Source organism: Rhinolophus sinicus, chromosome 1 (genome assembly GCF_057876585.1).
Source record: "Rhinolophus sinicus isolate RSI-liver-muscle chromosome 1, RSI-T2T, whole genome shotgun sequence".
NCBI classification, from domain to species: Eukaryota; Metazoa; Chordata; class Mammalia; order Chiroptera; family Rhinolophidae; genus Rhinolophus; species Rhinolophus sinicus.
The window spans coordinates 21,933,730-21,951,023 of record NC_142501.1 but is presented as its reverse complement, the minus strand read 5'-3'; positions in this window follow the sequence as shown (position 1 = coordinate 21,951,023).

Here is a 17,294-nt window from a genome sequence, read left to right as displayed (position 1 = left end):
TCTTGATGGAAATTTCATAAAATTTGCCATTATTAAAACTGAGTAGCAATTTTTTTTCCTTTGGTTCATCAGTTGTGAGAGGAAAATTAATTGTTCTCCTTTTCTGGAGTTCATCAGCTAGAAATGAGGCAACCAAGACTGACAGGACTGGGGCCTCTGTTGATGGAAAGAAGGAAGGAGAACTTGGGGGATGTTATCACAGATGTGGCTTTAGAAGTGGGAGTGGTTAAGAGTGGTGGTGGCAGATGTGGCCACGCTAACAAGTGTGCTCAGGAAGCCGAAGTCATTACAGTATGTTGACATAACATTTGCCAGCTTCACAGGGGCCATCATTGTAAATTAGATTTAATATTGATCAGGCCATTCACAATCAGGGCCAGAAGAAAATTGGACACAGAGTTCTTAGTCAAAATTGGCTCTGAAGAGTCTGCTTTCTAATTAACATAGAAGAACAGAAATCCAGGGCCTGTCTGACTGACCCAGCATGGCAATAACTGCTCTCCTGTTCCCTGAGGGCAGTGCAAAAGTGACAGCAATTTCCACTGTCTTTCTATTTTCTCTCCCAGGTCGGTTCTGCTGTGCAGCAGCGAAGGAAAGAGAAAGGGTGAGAGGTGGGCTGTGGTGAACGGAATGAGGGGGGGCAGGGGGGCAGACTACAGATGGCTGTGTTTCTCTTCTCGGTCTTCATCTCAGAAAGCTGAGAAACTTTTTATAAAGGAATTTGATTTGTTCTTAGTCTAGTTTCTCAAACTAGATGACTCGACATCTCTGAATCTCAATTTCTTCTTCTATAAATAGAAATAATGCTACTGCCTACCTCATAGGGTTGCTATGAGGACTAAATGGAATCATGACTTTAGTATACTACATTCAGCAAATAGCTATATTTTTCAGCATCATTATATATGCTCATTATTGCCCTTATTATAAGGTTTATCCTGTTAGACAGTAATAGTAATAATAACAATAGGAGCATGACATCTAATTATTTTTAAAACAGTCGCTGACTCGGACATCTCTATTGCAAGTATCAGAAAACAGCCCCCAGGTACTAGACTTATTGGGGTGATCACTCCATAAGTAATATAAACGTCTAATCACTATTTTGTACACCTGCAAGTAATATAATATTGTATGTCAACTGTAATTGAAAGACTGTTTATTAATTTAAAAACAAAGAAAGAAAGCAGCCCCCAGGCCATTTTAGACTCCTGTGCTTCTCTCTACCACCTGCAGCTCCAAGCCAGAGGCTTTGAGGATCTGAACTTGTTTCTCATCTTTACATCCCTTCTCTGTGAGCGTCAGGTGGACCTATCCTTCTCGAGGCTTACCCTCACCTTTCATGGACTTCCCAGGCAGGAAACTTACTGGAATCAGAGATCATGTCTGATTTATCTTTGGATTTCTGACATCTTGCACAGAACTTGGCCTGTACAAGCAGGGCCAGAACAAGGGTGAGGCAAGTGGGGCTCCTTGGGCATGAAATCTAAGACGGCCGTCACTCCCAGGCACCAACCCCACACTTTCACAACCCTGTGAGTGAGCACCTCCTTCAATTTCGTGCCCCAGGAGCCATGCTTGGGTCACCTGGGTCCTGGCTCTGTTTAGAAGAGATGCTTCATCAAGAGGACATGCATAAATGAGTGAACTAAGAAAGGGATCCCCCAACTATTCTCTTATCCAAACTCACAGCCCTGGGCCCCGAGATGCTACTGCCCCTTTGCAGGCCTGCATGGAAAGATGTTAAGACAAGAAAGATTTTAGGAATCTGCTTTATTAACAAGAAATGCAAAAATAGCCATTTTTTAACAATCTAAATAGCAGTCCCAGGTTTATCTCACCTACAAAGAATTCTTCCTCTAAGCTCCATGAAGTTATTGGTCTTTGGAATTGCAAAACTTGAGTCCAACCAGAACCATCTGCTGCCCTTAAGTAAAAGGCTAACCAGAGAACTGAAAAAAATAAGTCCCAGAGCTTGGCTCCTGGTTTATTAATTTACAAAGCCTGCTTCCCCTGCTCCTTCAAACGATTTCCAGGAAGAGTAGGGCAGGTCTAGGTTCTAGTGGGATTTTATTCTCTGTCCCCCAGGACCAATTCTTGTACAACAAACACCTTTTTGTAGGAAGAAAATTTTATTTCTCTTCAACTCTAACCCCTCATTCAATTCCAGCCTCCACCTTCAACAGCAACAGCTTTCTTCCCTTAGATCCAGAAGGCCCCCTTCTATCCTTCTCATTTCTCATTTTAGTGAGCTTCCTACTCTTGGATACCAAACTGCAACTATGACATTTGTTTATAGAATACAACCACGCATTAGAAATTTTCAGTATTTTATCATAATCATAACGCATGTGATAGAATATGCATGTATGAAAAAGCCTCCAGATGATGATAAACCACTAAAATCCCAATCATTTATTGTGCATTTACTATGTGCCAGACCTTATCTCATTTTATCTTGCTACTAATTAACTCAGTTTTGTCTCCTATAAAATGTGATGTGTAAACTGCTTTTAAGTTCTCTTCTTTAAATTTGAGGTAGCATCCATTGCAGTTCTACTCAGGGTACTGAGGCTCTGACGAGCCCAGGGCCTGACTGAGAATAGCTGTGTGCACTTCTGGAGCCATCTATGCCAGAAGTTGAACTTTATAGTTCAATAAGCCAGTTTGTTTTCACTTAAGTCAGTATGTGACATATGAGACACTCATCCACCATCGTCACTGAAACAATGATTCAAATCGACTGGAGAGCAGCGACTTCCACAATAATCCAACAACTTGGCCCACACCAGCTATTGCCACTGTCTTCACAATCAGATCTGTCAGGCATGCACCCAAGTGGTCAGTCCAAATTGACCCCCAAACAGTCTCCTGCATATTTCCTCATTCATCATCCCTAAGTATGTTGGAGTGAGGTGGAATAGATCCCATCCCTTTTCAGAGAGATAAATGTCAGCACAGGGAATATCAGATTTTGGATGATCCCCTCCTGATGGGACTGACCTGCAGATAAGAAACCAAGTTTCTCAGGCTCCCGTTAAATACTTGAGTGACAAGAATGGGGGCCCAAATAAAGAAGTGCTTTATTTTCACTCCGGAATGGCGGAGATAGGTGAGTGCACCTTCACACCCAGGAGCAGCAGAGGCTAATGAAAGCTGAAATGAGCCAGGAGCCGCGTGCTGGGCAAGGGGAAATGGATGAACTTGGGAGGGTGGCTGCTGCAGGGAGCCTCTCACAGGCAGCCATCCCTAATTATATGAGCAATAATTCTGCCACCGCGGGGGCTGAAGGCTTGGCAGAAGGTGAATGTTGCCTCAATGAGACCTCACCAAGTGCTTAAACTTCTCATGTGGTCAATAAGACCTGACTGGTCCAAAGACAGAGGCAATGCTAAAACAGCCTTTCCGTAAATTAACCTATAGAGCAGATTCCATGAGAAAGTTCCGGAAGCACCATGACAGCTAAGGGTACAATCACTCCTAAAGGACCTGCAGGAAGATATTCAGCCTTCTCTGATGTATTTACCAGATTCCTGGCTCGGTTTAGGTCTTCCACTAAATGTCTATCTTTTCTTTCTCTTTGCTTCTTCAAACTGAGGCATCTCCTGCTGAACAGTGTGAAGGAGAGGCAATGCTGGATCAAGTAACACATTTTTAATGATGTGAAACAAAGCTTTAATCACCATAGTTACTTACAAAATAATGTCTTCCTTGCATTCGGTTTAATAGCTCTTTGTCCACAGCTTTCATCAAAACAACTACCCATCTGACTTATTGAAAGATTGTATTAAATGTCAGAAGAGCTCCCCAGACTCATAAAGTGCTTCCTTGCCAATCAGGATTTTAATTTTGGATGGGGAAATAATAAATACAATAATTATTGAACACTGTGACATTAACTGATAAAGATACCCACTTCCCTTGAATTATCAATTTCACATTGGCATAAAAAATAGATTAGTGACAATTTAATCCCACATCTGGTGACCTTTAAGTAATGTTGTAACACTTCACAGCTTTGTCATTAGAATGTCATCAGCCTTCTCTCTAAAAGGAATGATACCTAATACTCCATTTTATAACTGTCTCCAAAGTTTGCTCATGTTTAATATCTGGTAACAAATCTAACGGGGTATAGAAGACCCAGATGTACCAGGCAAATTTTCAGCAGAAATTCTGAAAGTAATACATAATTTATTATAATTTACCATATGAGAGAAATTAGGTAGAGTCCAAACGTCATAGGCCCGTAATATGCATTGTGTCCATGAAGAGACCTGCTCACTGCCATTCCCTTTTGGTGGGTGGGTATATTGGTACCAGCATTTGGGGTGTCAGTTGACCAAATCCAAAAAATTTTGAATGCACATCCCTCTCCACTCAACAATTTTACTTCTAGAGTCCCAGTCTGTAGAAATATGTATACATGGGCACAAAAGACTGTCCATCACAGCATGGTTTGTAGTATCAACCAAAACTTTAAACAACCTAAATAAAGTTCCATTTAAAAGGGAGCACAAATAAATTGGTACACCTGCATGACGGTGTATGATGCAGCCGCTAAGAAAGAATGAACTGACCAATGCACTGACATGGTAAGTTCTTATACTCTTAACACGCCACATCCTACCTATCAGAAAAGCTTAACCAAATTATGACCAAAAGAATCTGACCTCTTTCCCCACCTCTCATGCTCCCACCTGATTCAAGCCACCACCGTCTCTCACCTAAATGACTACCGTTCACCTACTAACAGGTCTCCACTTCTACCTTTTCTCCAAAAAGTCGATTCTGAACACAGCAGCCTAAATGACTTTTCAAATGTAATTTAGATCAAGTCTCTTCCTCGTGGTGACTCCCCATTTTACTCAACATGAACGCCAAGTCCTCGCAGTGGTATATGAGGCCCTGCACAATCAACTCATTCCCTCTGCCCCAAAAATTACCTCTCTGACTTTAGATTCCTCTCCCTGCCCCCTACCAACCTTTGCCCACTCTGTTTAGCCTAACTGTATTTCTATACCTTAATCATGCAGCATCCTCAGGATCTTTGCACTGGCTGTTCCCTCTGCCTGGACCACTCTTCCCCAGGCACCCACATGCTCACTCCGTTACCTCCTTCACATCTTTGTTTAAATATCACGTTCTCAACAAGGCCCACCTTGACTACCACGTGTAAAATTGCAAAGTGTAATCCCCCTGCCACTTTAACCCCATTTTCCTTGCTGTCCTTTTTCTTTCTTCCATAATATTTATCTCCCAATCTTCTACATAATTTACTTATCTGATGTGTCATTTGCTTACTGTCTATATCCCCCTCTCCCCACCAGAATGTAAATACCCAAAGAGCAAGAATCTTTGTCTGTTTTGCTCACTGATGTATTCCAAGAGACTTGAACTGTGCCTGGTATATAGTAGATGCACAATAAATATTTGCTGAATAAATGAATGCGTGGACATAATAAAATTATGGACATAATAAAAAATGATTTAACAAGCATGGATCTCCTTATAAGCACTGAACTAAGTACTTTCCATATATTATGTCATTTAAACCTTCCATCAATGCAGAAAGATCAGAAGGGGTGAGGTATTATAATTCCCATTCTGTAGGTGAAGAAAACTGAAAACCCAGAGGTTAATGACTCACCAAGGTCACATTCAAATGAGCAGCAGAATGAATGAGGAGAGAGGGAGGAGACTGAATGCCTTCATGCACCCACTGAACGGACATCTTAACCACTTGGCCCTATTTCTTCTCCTAACGTAGCTCAAGCAATTAAAAAGCTACATATCCACTCAACTTCTTGCTTCATCCTTTTTTGGATTTCCACAGTCCCCACTATTCAGATGAATGTCACTAAAGTGAGCAGTGCTTTAACTTTATATACCATAAAAATTAAGTGTGGTCTTGGGTAAAATGATAGATGAGGTCATAAGTCTTTAGGTTTCCTTCAAGCTTTGTGACTTTATGACTGAGTTCCAAATCACGTTTTGCTTCTGGGGTTTGTTTATTTTCTCTAGGAGGGACTGCATCTGTCCCTCTTGCCCAACTTATTAGCTTTCGTCATAAACAGCAATCAGTGAAACATGAGATTTTTTATGAGATAGTTAAGTCCAATGTGGAGCGCTTTGGTTTTCTGGAAAATTCTTAATGTCAGCATGTTTGCTTTTGGATCTGTGAATATGATTTTGTTCTGGAGCCTCCTGTTTTCAGAGTGATGTTAATTTTAGTTAGGTCATGGATAAAAGAATAAATTATCTTAAATTTAGTGTAATATATCAAGAAATAACTTCTTTTCCATAAACTAAACAAATTCTGATTTTTTTTTTTAAACAGTCGTAATGTATATCGGATTTAGGTGGTAAAATTAAATCGGAATGTTTTAAGAAGAAAACACCTTCACTGACTCTTTAGAACTATTTCTAGGACCAGTGATTTAAAGTTAACCCCACAACTCTCAATGCTGAGCCATGTTTTAAGGACATCACTGTGTGGGTAACAAAGCAGGTTCTGAGGGTGCCTGCCGCTATCCTTCTGAGCCATACCACATCCTACGTGCCAGCCTGAGTTCTATCTAAGAGCCAGCATCTGTATCCTTTGCCTGAGGAGTTTCTTTGGTATCCTAAGCCTCTTTTTTCTAAGAACCCAGGCCAGAGTGTCAGGAAATTTATACCCTGGGAACATCCCTCAGATGTGGAGATTGATATATAAACACCCCAGCTCCCTCACTCCATGGGATGACTACCGAGTGTGTGTCCTACGCTGGCTCTTAGTGTGTGGCCCAGTGAAGCTCCAGTGGTAACTTACGTGACAATATGTTCTTTATAAGCTGCCTTCCTTTTCATAGCTGAATTCTCCACTCTCTAACTTGTATTTCCTGGGATCACATCCCAAGTCATCTACTGGCATTTGAATGCTTATACCAAGATCTGCCCCGGGGAGAACCTAAACTTATACAGCTGCCTTCATTGGGGGCTTAACTATCAGTCTAATAAAAGGTGGAGGAGAAGGAGGAGAAGAGGAAGGAAGAGACGAAGAAGAGGAAACAGTAATATATATTATTATTCATTCCTTATTCAGCAAATTTATATTGAGTACCTACTATATCCCAGGCATTGTCTTGTCATTGGGTATGCAGCAGCAACCAAATAAATAAAAACCTCTGTCCTCATGAGGTTTACATTCTTGTGGGGGGGGGGGGAATAATAAACAAAATAAAAATGCATTGTTAGGCAGAGTATGATGAGCGCTGTGGAGGGCAAGAAAATGAAGTGGCAGGGAAGGCAATGCCATCAGCTGAGGTGTGCAATCGCAAATAGGTGGGCAGTGAAGGCTGAACAAGAGGGTAACGTGAACAAAGAATCTGAGGGGATGGGTGGGAAGCAAGCCAGGGTGGACGAGTGTTAGTATAGGCAGGAGGAAACAAGTGCAGAGGGACCAGGCCTGGAATGTTCCAGAACCAGCAGGGCCAGCGGGGCTGGAGCAGAGTAAGGAAGAGAGAAGGTAACAGGAGATGAGTTATTCTTGTTATTGTTATTTCTAGTATTGTTAGTGTTGTCAGTACTACAGTCTCATAGGTTTTTGAGTTTGTGTTTTGTTTCCATGTATTTCTCATGTGTTTTGTTTCCACATTTTATTATGAAAATTACAGAAGAGTTGAAACATTTTACAGTGAACATCCATAGACTCACTACCTGGATTCCACCATTTTGCTACACTTGCTTTTTCACACATCTAGTATTCTATCCATCTATCAAGTCACCTTTTTCATGCATTTCAAAGTAAATTGCAGACATTTAACAAACACAGTCATTATAGAGATATTTTTTCTAAACTTGACTGCAACCTTGCAAAGTGGATGCTATATTCCCATTTTACAGATAAGGAAACTGAGACACAGAGAGGTGAAATAACTCAGCTAAGTCAGTAACACAAGCAAGTGGCTGAGTGGGAATTCCAACCGACGTTTGCTCAATGCCAATGCTCAGATTCCCTCCACTGTTAACACACCTGCTGCTCCTGGCCGCAGATTAATGCTGAAGAACAGACAAGGAGATGGCAGGTAGCTCTGCTCTTCTCTGCATGGGGTCATTTCCCTTCACTACTGCCTCTACATCTGAAAGGCAGAGATCCAGTGATGTGCTGATCAACTGTTACCAATCAGCTCTTTGGATGAGGGGAGAGAAAAGGGGAGAGCCCTGGTGTGCAACATTTGACAATTTCCGTGGTGGAAATAGTCCTACTATGGCTGATTTCAAAATACTCCTACTGTGGCCGAGTTGAGCTGGTGCAAGCTCGCTTCAGCACACCTCTGCAGATTTCTGAGTCACGTACTGTGGATAACAAGTATCTTTGGCTCATAGGACCAGCGCCAGATTCCAAGTCAACTCCCAGTTCCTGTACACAGCGAGTGCACCTACAGGCGGTGGTGGTAGTGGTGAGGATACACACCCGGACCTTTACACACACACACACACTCACACACACTCTCTTCCCAGTGTGGATGGCAGTGCATTTAATAATGAACACCAGACACTATATATAACACAACCTGTATAAAGCAAACTTCTCCACAAAAAGCAACTAAACCCCTTTCTGCATGTACTTTCTAGCCCTGGGTCCATTGTTCTTGCTTTCTTTTTTTTTCCTACTGCTCCTCCCTCTCCCTGCACTGCTGACCATGCTTTTCTCTGGCAAGGACACCCACGGTGTGTCTGAGACCAGACAGAGAGCACCATATTTTCCTTGGGCTGAGGTTACAAATCACAAAAAAGACAGAGGCTTTGCCCTGAGAAGCTTGCCCTTTGCCTCCTTCCTGAGCTTTGGTTGAAGGTTTTCTCCCCTTCAGAGCATTTCCCAGTGCGTCCCTGAAGGAGTTCCGCCTGTTTCTTTTCATCCTGCCACCTGAAAGCTTGATTTTTTTTCTCCCTTGCCCCTCCCCCTGACTGCTGTCCACCTTCTTCACCCAAATTTCCCTTGCGTCCTTTCTCCAGGGGCCTCAGACACCTGAAATAACTCTCCAATTCCATCACCTAAAGTGTTGTCCCCATCCCCCCACCCCGTCTTCCAGAATTGCCAGAGGCAATTTGCATACACTTTGGTAGGTGGTTCTAGGTTCCATTTGTCGAGGACAGGCATCTCTGAATTGATCCCCTTGGTCATTTCCTCCTTCCCCACTACACCCCACTTTTCACCCTATCCTGCCCCAATGCAAGGCACAGCCCCAGCAGTCTGTAGTGCAAATAACAGTCACCGCTAACAGAATCTGTGTGCACAAAATCTGACACTTAATGACTTCAAAGCATTTTTTATAGTACAGTGAATCCCATTACCGTGCAACAAAGAACAGCTAATTGTTAAGAATTAATAATGAGAAATAAGTATAGATAATGGTTTAGCTGACACTGTCATATTTTAGTACAATACGTTCTGAAATATTTGTTCCTTTGGGTTGTGAATATGCTATTTTTGTCGCTAACAGGCATACAGAAGCCTGGTAGAAATGAGAAGTTTTCTCAAAGAAAGTTATGCATTCTGAGATTTCTCCGATAAGGGGAAGGGGTCAATGTGCCTGTAGTTTCTGTGCTTCATTAAGATTCTGCTTCCAGACTGCATAATGTGAGTAATATTCATTTTCTAAACATTCGGGTAGAGCAGCTGCTCACTAATTTCCATAACAGTGTTCCTAGTCTGCAGGCATTTGTAAAAGGGGAAAGATGACGGCTGACTGTCGCCCAAAAAGATAAGGCTCATCCTAACCCCCTTGGGAATCATTCTGCACCCAAAGGAGGGGCGTTAGGAATGGCGAACCCTGTTCACAAGGATGCCTGAGATCGAGCACGGTGCCTCACTTACAGCCAGACCCGCGTACTAGGAATGAGCTGTGGGCTCATTCACCGGGTGGCCTTACCTCTACACACCATCATGATGGTCCAGTTTCTGTGACCTAGACTGACTAATAATCTGGGCATTTCGGCAGCCCAGGCACACAGGGTACCAGCTGCTTCCCCTTCCCTCCCCGTCCATGCCACGGAAGTCCCATCAAGACAGGTTGCAGTTCAAGCTGCCCGTGCTGCTTGGGGGAAGGCGGCATAGCTGGGCCACTGTGGACTCCTTGTGTTGCAGTGGCTGGCCTTCATAGCATCCTCCACCCATCGTCCATCCATCGTCCATCCCAGAAAACACTGGGATGCCCAGGCTCACAGTCAACATGTAATTGCAAGTGTTTTAGTTAGTTGTACATATTCAGGCCGGACTTCTCTCTCTGTCCTCTGCCAAGAGGAAGAACAACTAGCATCATGAACTTGAAAGCTATTAAATCTGCCTTTACTGTCTCCAGCAGTCCTGTTCTTTTGGCAATATTATCCAGCTTTGCATTCGTTAGCCTCTGCAACCCATCACCGACCTTCATACTCTAACCTCAACTGTCTCTCTAACCATGCCTTCCACTTTTCCTTCCCGAATGCTCAGCGATCCCACCACACCAGTCTACTTAGCCACCTCCCCAAATAAATCAAGTCAACTCACTCCTTTAAGTCTTTACTCAAATTGTCATCTCTAGCTAGATAGCCCACTCCCTTTCTATCCCAATAAAATTTCACTCTTTATCCCTTTTTAATCCCATAGACAAAGTTAATCACCTCCATTTTTAAACTCTGCTTTTGTCCATACCCAAAATCTTAGCACTTGTTCGGTGGTTGGTTTGTTGCTTGGATGTTTAGATGCTTGCTTGCTGGCTGGCTGGCTGGTTTGCTTGCTTGCTTCGTCAGTTGGTTGGTTATATACAGATCTGTTTCCTTTGTTTATTTATGACTCTTAGAATGCATGAGCCTAGATTTTATCCGTCTTTATATGCACTGTGCTCTTAATATTGTGAGCACTCAATAAATCCTTATTGTACGGAATTTACAAAATGTGTCAGCACAGGAATACGTAAAAATAGGTGACCATAAATTTCATCAAGTCATATATAGTCATAATTAGAGTCTAGTTGGGTAAAACTAAGAAATGTTTGCTCCTCTTCTGTAGTTTTGCCACCCAAAAAATAACTACTGTTTACTGACCACATACAATTCACATGGTTTAACAAGTATATTAGTTAGGTGCTCCAGAGAAACAGAGCCAGTAGGATATACATATGTGTGTGTGTGTGTGTGTGTGTGTGTGTGTGTGTGTGTGTGTGTGGAGAGAGAGAGAGAGAGAGAGAGAGAGAGAGAGAGAGAGAGAGAGAGAGAGAGAGAGAGAGGGAGAGGGAGAGAGATTTACTATAGGAAATTGGCTCACATGGTTATGGAGGCTGAGAAGTCCCATGATTTGCTGCCTGCAAGCTAGAGACTCAAGAAAGCCATTGGTATAGTTCCCATTCAAATCTACAGGCCTGAGAACTGAAGAGATGATGGTGTAAGTTTTAGTCCAAGTTTGAAGGTTTGAAAATCAGGAGCACCAATAGTATAAGTTCTAGTCCAAGCATAGAAGAAAACCAATGTCCAGCTCAAACTGTCAGACAGAAGGTGAATATGCCCTTCCTCCACCTTCTTGCTCTATTCAGGCCCTCAGCAGATTGGATGACACCCACGCACCTTGGGGAAGGCATCAGCTTTACTCACTCTCCACGTTCCCATCCTAATCTCATCCAGAAACACCCTCACAGACACTCCCAGGAATAATGTTTAGGCAACTATCTGGGATCCCCATGATCCAGTCAAGCTGACACATAAAATAATCATCACAGCAAATGTTTTATGTAGGTCAATGCTAATCCTCACCAACAATCCTACAAGATGTGTATTATTATTATTGTCCCTATTTTACAGATTACAAACTGAAGAATCAGAGAGGTGAAGCCACTTGGCCTAAGCTGCACAGCTAGTGAGGAACTCAAACCTCGGCCCGGTCGGCTGCAAAGCCTGTGCATCTTTATCCCACCTACTAACTGGGCACAAAAAAGGCTATCTCTGCTATCTCACTTCACAAAAAAGCAGTCTGAAAAAGCAATAAAATAAAAAAATGAGAAAAACAACTAAGAGAGGGGCGGCTCCTTCCCATGTGACCTGCTTCTCAGGGCAGTGTAGGCAGACATATTTAAGCCTAACCACCAGAAATAAATGTTGAATGAACATTGTTGCTGTGGAAAGGCCATAATGGGGGTTCATACAAGGCTGGGCTGGACCCCAGGAGAAGTAGCATCTATTTCCATGCCTGACATTTTCCCCTGCACTCCCCTCTTCTCTGCCTTTATGACTCTCCACCCTCCCCTGTCAGCCCCACTGCTGTCACTGCTCTCTGTTATCATAAAATCATCCCTTCCCCCTTTCATATTTCAAAGCTGGTCCCCAGAGTCACTGCCCTCTCAAAAACTATCGAAATCATCCAAGACGACAACTTCAAACAGTAAACCAAACAAATGCAACCAAATAGTGAAAACTCGACATGTGAGAATAGTCAGAAGTGCAAAATTCCTGTTCTCAGGTCTGCTATCACTGAAGAATCTATGACTAAATTTTTTTTGCCTTACCTGTAAATATGGTACTGGCTTCAACACACACTAAAATTGGCAGGGAAAGTCTACAAACAATCTCCCTTGGAAGCCAAATTAAGTAACTTAGGACATGTTAATATTAACATTAGAGCTTCAAATCCATCAAGAGAGTCACAAGACTAGGTCCCAATTAATAAAGTGAGAGATGTATTTCTTAATTCATTTGGTGAAATTTCTATCAGTCTTAACCATTAACTGAGAGGTGATGGATTATTTTGGTTTTTTAATCGACTTCTGTTTTGGAATACATTGACTTTAAAAATCTATCCAAAAAGCACTTAGGGTGTGAGTGGGAAAGAGCAAAAAGCTGGAAAACAGGGGGCTTCCAAACAACTAGATCCAAAAGATCAAGCATTCATTTAGCCAAGAACATGCCTGAAAAGAGGTAGGGTCAACTTCAAATAGAAAATAAAGGAAATCAGCCTAGGGATTCTGGAAAGTATGTCTTCAAACCAAAAATTTTTCCCCAGCAACTGGTACAGAATAGACACTCAATACACATTTGCAGAATGAAAAACTGAATTTAGAATTAAAAAATTAGAATTATTAAGTGTATAAAATGTAATCAGTTACTTCAGTAACAGTTTTTGAAATGATGTAATAAAGTTTATTAAGTATTTAGAAATATATAGACAGATGCAATATTAAGATGACATCTAAATATGTTCTTTAAATTCTGCTCAACAAAAGGCTTTTGAAATTTTGCTATATCCCCAAAGCCATACACAAGACTCTGAAAGATACTAGGGTAACCTGGCGATGGTCCCTGCCATCCAGATGACCACCTAGTGATGGTCCCTCAAGCAGGCATGACAGCAATCCCTCATGGGAACAGCCCCCACCCAACATTATATCCCTATTACCCCTCACAGGGCCTTAAATTATGTCATTAAAGATTAATTCCTTCGGGTCTTAAAGGTTAATTGAGTCTCTTAGCAAAGGTTAAATACTCCTGGGATGAGTACCTTCTTAATCCATTATCACCTGAGATTGCACCCAAGCATTAGATCACAGTTAGCAGAGAGCACGCTGGACAGAGAGGATGGCAGAGCAGGGAGGGAGAAGTTTCAGAACAGAGATAGAGAAAGGAGGCAACTAAGAGAATCAGTCACTTTACTAGCAATTTTCCACATTTTCCTATGTCCCAACCAATTGAGACTGGCACAGAAAATGTATACAAGACTGATCAGCATCATCACTGAGCCCACTGCTGTGAGCTCAACACCTGCATTCGCTATCCTGGGCCAGTTCTATAATAATAATGACAGGCTACGCTCAGTGGCTGTTTAGTCTGACCCAGCCAGTACTCTAGGAGCTTTACAAGAATTATCTCACTTAAGCCTTACAATCATTCTATCCCCATTGTACAAGTGCAAAACTGAGGGGCAGAGAAGTTAAGGAACTTGTTCCTATCACCTACCTTTAAATTGCAAAGCCAGGATTTAAACTTATTTAAGTTTGACTCTGGAGCCAAAACTCTTAATCTTAATACTATAATTCCCTATAACTTACACTGAAATTATTGCAATAGTCCTATTAGACCTACAAAGCAACGGTCCCATCCTAGCCTGGGTTCAAGGTCCAGTTCAACTGTGGTATCTTGGACCTTAGTGTCCTCATCTATAAGAGTTAATAAAATCTCATGTAAGGTCATCAGATGAGTTCATGAAGAAAGTGTTGGGGCTGGCCCGGTAGCTCAGGCGGTTAGAGCTCCATGCTCCTAACTCTGAAGGTTGCTGGTTCGATTCCCACATGGGCCAGTGGGCTCTCAACCACAAGGTTGCCAGTTCAACTCCTCGAGTCCCGCAAGGGATGGTGGGCAGCGCCCCCTGCAACTAAGATTGAATACGGCACCTTGAACTGAGTTGCCGCTGAGCTCCGGATGGCTCAGTTGGTTGGAGTGCGTCCTCTCAACCAGAAGGTTGCCGGTTCGACTCCCGCAAGGAATGGTGGGCTGCACCCACTGCAACTAGCAACGGCAACTGGACCTGGAGCTGAGCTGCGCCCTCCACTAAGACTGAAAGGAAAACAACTTGAAGCTGAACGGCACCCTCCACAACTAAGATTAAAAGGACAACAACTTGACTTGGAAAAAAGGCCTGGAAGTACACACTGTTCCCCAATAAAGTCCTGTTCCCCTTCCCCAAAAAAATCTTTAAAAAAAAAAAAAAGAAAGAAAGAAAGTGTTGGCCCAAAGTGTCTCATAAATACTAGCAGCTCAGAGTCTGTGCAGCTATGTGCTGGTAATGCTGCTGTTGTCCTCCAGGGATCGCTCAAGTCTCTACTCCCTGCCTCACACCATCTAGCGGTCAGTGTCCTCAGCCTGACTGCATTCAAATCTCGTGGGAATGAACACATATAATACATTCACACGTGTGTATTTTTATTTATATATGCACATATGTGCATGTGTATATGTATGTATATATACACATGTCCAGAGGTGGAGCCTGTACATCTATTTTTTAGAGTAATTTAAGTGACTCATGTACAACAGGATCAAAATCCACTGTTAGAAAGGGCCAAGGCCAAGGACTTTCTGGAGTTGAAGCATGTAGGAAATGGATGTTTCTGAGTGAGAAGTAGCTAAAAGTTCTAGTGCCCAAGTAACATGTTTCCAAGTGGGGAATCTGTTCTTTGGGCTCCTCCATTTCAGAGTCTCCCTCCTTACAGGAGCCCTCCCTTGGCTTACTACTGAAAATCCTAGCCATACTCAGGCCCTGGAGTCACCCTGACTGCACCCTCAGTGACACCTTCCCACAGCCTGGATTCCCTGACATGAGGCCCTGACGACCGCTGGGACATGTTCCTGTCCCTGGTGCTGTCTTCAGCTCGCCCTGGTTAGGAGCTGCGGTAATCCTCTGAGCCGAGTCTTCACCGCCACGGCTGACCTTCCAGCACGCAGGACAGATGTCCCGCTTCAGTGCACCCACGAGCATGACAAGGACCCACTCAGCCTTGCTCCAAATAAAGTCCTTCTTAAATCCCGGGCTGAGATAAGACTCCTAGAAGCAGGGCCTCTTTCCCCAAAAGCAAAAATAAACATGTATTAAACTTTGTTGACGACTGTTGCATGCTCACAATTCAAACTCCTACCCTCATCTACCCTGGGCTCAGCTGACAAGGCCACTGGCCTGCCCCAGGTGCACCTGCTGCCATCATAATGCAAGATGCAAGTATTCCCTCCTCAGGTTCTTCAGTTCCTCATTCATTATTTTCCCAAACTATAAAAGACCCATGGAGGAAGCAAGCTCACTACCCACCCGCTGCTTTGAATTGAGAATCGAAGCAGTTAAATTATATCTGGATGCCAAAAAGAGCCTTACATTTCTTCTCATAAGAGGCAAAATGGCCCCATTTACTGACACACTTGTCACTCAAAGGGGACTGAGCATATATTTACCAAACTTGGCAGCATCTCACTCTGAGACGAAAACAAACATGATAAATTTCTCTTCCAGAGATAATTTTGGTGATGTGTATAGGCCACTGAAAATGAGCATGTTATGACTTTAGTGCTGTGATAATATATGGTAGTAATTATATTAACAAGGGAAATTACATCCCTTTTCAGCAATTTCAGCTCATACCACCCACATGAATAGTGGGCAGCAGCAAAAATGCTGAAACAGTGCTAGTAAAATAGGGGAAGCGATATTTGCTGAATTTAGAACCTACTTTAATCATTATTTTAAAATGTATTGAGCTCCTACTATGTGCCAGAAACCATGTAAGCACACTGGGGAATGAATGGCCCCTGACCTTAAGATGCTGACCATGTAATAAATGAAATACGACATGCACATATATCATTGCAATGCCAAGTAGGAAGCAAGAGCAATAAAAAAGAGGTACAAATAGAGTCCTATGAGGATTGAAAAGAAGACGCTATTACTTTTAGATGAAACTATGATGAAGACTTGGCCTCCTTCAAAAGCAGTCCAACACCCAGGAGGGGACCGGTTAAGCAGTACTCCACAGTTTTCCAGCATCAAGATAAACCATAGCCAATTAACATTGGAAAGTCTGCCCACTGACCTGACCCCAGAGAATACCCACCAGAATGCTCCATAGCTGAATGACCATGAAAGCAAACCCCATAGTCCATGGCTACAGTAATCCTTCTGAAGTGTTTTGCCAAGAATTTATAAATGTGTGGATTAATGAACTATAAATATGGCTTAAATGCATGAGCAAAACTCCATAATTCATTTTGAAATTTTATTGGAACCAACTTTCAGACACTCGCTCTATTCACTTCCACAAATTTGATCAGCTTTTGTTTCATTTCTCCCATGTGCAAGAAGATGTAGGGGATTCTAAGAGAAATAAGACACAGACCAGATCCTGAAGGGGCTTGGATTCCCATGTAGGAAAGGGAGACATACAAAATAATTGTAAAGATGATGTGCAGTTTTATTAACATCATCTGGTGGAAAGAGTATAGGGTTTCGAATAAGACAGACTTGAACAGAATTTCTATTTTGCAGCCTACCAGCTCTGCGACCTAAAAAAGAGTTATTAACTCTTTCTCTCTAGGTTAACATTCCTTTATCTGTAAGCTGTTCAAATCATAGGGCTGTGATAAGGATTAAATAGATTATGAAAGCATTTTTTTTTCAAGTGACTACAAATGTCTAATGAATCTGTTGACTAATATAAGTCAGAAAACTGGGATGTGTCAGAAGGCAGTTATAACAAAAAACATAGTTGTCCTCAAAGAAAGAGCTCATCTTGGAGATGGAGGGAAGG